The sequence below is a fragment of the Saccopteryx bilineata genome, chromosome 1 (genome assembly GCF_036850765.1).
Source record: "Saccopteryx bilineata isolate mSacBil1 chromosome 1, mSacBil1_pri_phased_curated, whole genome shotgun sequence".
Taxonomy (NCBI): domain Eukaryota; kingdom Metazoa; phylum Chordata; class Mammalia; order Chiroptera; family Emballonuridae; genus Saccopteryx; species Saccopteryx bilineata.
The window spans coordinates 108,633,779-108,637,692 of NC_089490.1; positions in this window are offsets into that span (position 1 = coordinate 108,633,779).

Genomic DNA, 3,914 nt, shown 5'->3' on the forward strand with positions numbered 1-3,914 from the left:
TGTTAGACTGGTATTGAAATCTCCTACTATTATAGTATTGCTGTTGATTTTGCCCTTTTTGTCCATCAAAATCTGTTTTATATATTTAGGTGCTCCTATATTAGACACATATATATTTATAATAATTATATTTTTCTGTTGTAATGCTCCTTTTATCATTTAGTGACCTTCTTTATCTCTTACTATAGCCTTTGTTTTAAAGTTTATTTTGTCAGATATTAGTATTGCTATGCCAGCTTTTTCTCCATTTCTGTTTTCATGAAATATTTTTTTCCATCCCTTTACTCTCAGTCTATGTGTATCTTTTGTTCTGAGGTGGGTCTCTTGTATACAGCATATGTATGAGTCCTGTTTTCTTATCCATGCAGCTATCCTATGTCTTTTTATTGGAGCATTAATCCATTTACATTTAAGGTTATTATTGATATGTAGTTGTTTATTGCAATTTTATTCTTTAGATCTATAATCCTCTTTTTCTCCATTTCTTTTTTTCTTTGCTCTTTCTACAGCAAGCCTCTGAACATTTTTTATTTTTATTATTATTATTTTTTGTATTTTTCTGAAGTTGGAAACAGGGAGGCAGTCAGACAGACTCCTGCATGCGCCTGACTGGGATCCACCTGGCACGCCCACCAGGGGGCGATGCTCTGCCCATCTGGGGTGTTGCTCTGTTGCAACCAGAGCCATTCTAGCAGCTGAGGCAGAGGCCATTGAGCCATCCTCAGTACCCTGGCCAACTTTGCTCCAATGGAGCCTTGGCTACAGGAGGGGTAGAGAGAGACAGAGAGGAAGGAGAGGTGGAGGAGTGGAGAAGCAGATGGGCCTTCTCCTGTGTGCCCTGGCCAGGAATCGAACCCAGGACTCCTGCATGCCAGGCCGATGCCCTACCACTGAGCCAACTGGCCAGGGCATCTGAACATTTTTTGCAGTACTTGTTTGGTTGTAATAAATTCCTTGAGGTTTTTTTTGGTCTGGAAAGCTTTTTATTTCTCCTTCAATTTTAAATGATAATCTTGCTGGATAAAGAAGTATTGGTTGTAGCTCTTGTTTTGCATTGCTTTAAATATTTCTTTTCATTCCCTTCTGGCCTCAAATGTTTCGGTTGAGAAATCAATGTCATCCTTATGGGGACTCCTCTGTAGGTAATTGACTTCCTTTGTCTTTCTACTTTTAGTATTTTTTATTTATCTCTTAGCTTTGGTATTTTAATTATTATCTGTCTTGATTTAGGCCTCATTGAGTTTCTTTTTATCAGGACTCTCTGTGCTTCTTGAACTTGTGTGACTTTTTTCTTCATCAATTTAGAAAAGTTTTCAGCTATGATTTCTTCAAACAGTTTATCCCTTGTTTGTTCTCTTCTCCTTCAGGAACTCCTATGATGTGGATGTTATTTCTCTTCATATTGTCACAGAGTTCTCTTATGGTTTCCTCAGACTTTTTGAGCCTCTTTTCTTTTTGCTGCTCTGTTTCTGTGTGTTATTTATCTTGTCCTCAAATTTGCTGATTCAATCCTCTGCTTCATCCAGTCTGCTGTTGATTCCTTTAGTGTATTCTTCATTTCTGATATTGTAATTGCCATTTCTGATTGATTCTTTTTTATGATTTCAGTGTCCTTTTTGATATTTGCAATTTCTTTATTTAGGTGCTCATTAAGTCCATTCATGGTAGCTTTGAGATCCTTAAGCATCCTAACAATCATTATTTTAAGCTCTGCATCTGGCCATTTGATTACTTTCATCTCATTCAGTTCTTTTTCTGGGGATTTTTCTTGTCGATTCATATGGTTTATGTTCCCATCTTCCCATTCTTTCTGTGTGTGGTTTGCAAGCTTGTTAGAGTTGTGGGTCTGAGGTTGGTTTATGGAATGTAGCTTCTTCTCCAGGACTTTATTCCTCAGCCTCTGCTGGTTGCTTGGATTTTAATTCTCTTTAACTAGTAGAGCCTCTTAAAAGTCTTAATTTCCCACTGTTTGTTTGCTGAGGCCAGCAGGAAGCATCTTTGTTTGCAGATTCCAGCAGGTTGATTCTCTGTTTAAGAGGGGGGAAGTGAGCGTATCTTTTTTTTGTTTGTTTGTTTGTTTGTTTTTTCACTCCAGTTGAAACTGTATCCTGGAATGTGGTGGATGTGGCCTCTGAGAAACTGAAGGTGTTTTCTGCCCAATGCCTCTCTGGGGGCAGGGAATGTTCTCAGTATGAAGGAGGAGGTGTAGCTCAGGTCTCCTTGGAAACCTGAGTCACTTCCCCTCCCCTTTACTTCCTCCTTTCTGAACAACCTTTCATGCTGATTGGAGCTGGAGAGCTTTTTGGAGGTGGGTCACCTTGTTCCATGTTAGACTTGTGCAGAGCAGAGGGAGTGACCCCTTCCCCAGTTATGGCCATCTTGGCCACTGGAGAATGACAGCTCAGCTCAGGTCAGAGCATGCCTGTGTCTTGATCTCCCACTCTCCTCATGCAGTGCCAGTCCTCTCAGCCCTCCTCATCCCAGGAGTGCCAGGCAGTTGGCTGTGAGCAATATTTTCTATGCTGGCCCTTTAAGGCTGCACTTTTTTCACCAGCCACTTCCCATAAACAGAGCTCTTGCTCTTCTCCCCACTCAATACTGTCAGGCTGTCTCTCCCAGTCCCTGTGTTTCTAAGCTGGGGCTCCGGTCCTAAGACTGAGGACCCCCCACCTTTGGGGTCTCTCTCTTTGCAATGAGAGCTCTTCTGGACCCTCACCCTCAGCCTCCCCTTGCTTCTGTGAGTGGGGAAGCCCCACCATGCCCCTGCATTCCCTACCAGGGTGGGTGTGGATTCTTCTGTACACCTTGGTTTTTGAGTCCTGTTCTTTATGTCCAAAGTTGGCTTTTCACAATGATTGGTCTTAAATTAGTTTGTAATCCAGTTTGGTGGTGGAAGGTGGCAGTCTGTGTCTGCCTACTCCGTTCCATCCTGGAATCCCTGATATTTATTATTTACCACTTTTGTGAAGTACAGCATCCAAGATGAAGATTTGTTACTGTAAGGGCATTTCTAAAACCAGCTTGGCTTTGGGAAATGTAGGGGACCAGCTGGAGAAGGGCCTGGAGGGCTAAACAGACCGGTGGCACTGGGCAAGGGTGGTTGCCTGTGAGGATGGTAGAGAGAAGAGAGGGAGGGTGGCCATACTGGGGGAGAGTGTGAGGGCACCAGGATGGTCCCAAGCTAGGAAGGTGGTGAGGAGGAAGTGGGTGCCCTCTCTACACTCCAGTGCCCTCTCCTGCCACTGCTGCCTTCTCCCCAGTCACAGGCACATCCTCCACATATGTGTGCAAAATGTCACCAGCTGGTCCCGGAGAGAGGGACAGACCCAACCGGCAGGACAGGAACACAGCTGCACCCACCCTTCGTACCACACTTGGATTTCTTAAAACAGCAGCCGGGTATGGATTTCTTAAAATAACAGCCTGGTATGGGTGGTATTTAACTATATACAGTTCTCAGTACATGTGAATACATACCTCTTCCTGTCTTGGTATGTGTATCTATCTATTATCTAATATACGTTAGTATAACCACAACCAATGAGTCTATACATAATTAGCTGACTTTTAACACATATAAAGAGGACAAACTGACCCGTTATTAAAACATTGAGAATCATGGGATTTCAAACCCCCATCCTGCACTGACTCCCAAGCACTACTTCTTTGCTTCATAGCAAAAAACAATGATGAAAGAGCAGTTTAAAATTTATAATATTTTGATTTCTAAGGAGAATATTTGACTTCTCTCACTTTTTTTTTTTTTTGCAGAAAAGCTGATTGTCATTCTGTCCTTACAGAGAATGCAGTGGGATGGGTCCTGGGTCAGTTGAGTGTCTACATAAATCTCCCAGCCTTGAAAAGAACATCTTGTTTCAGGCCTGAAGATACTGAAACATTAATTACAGATTTTA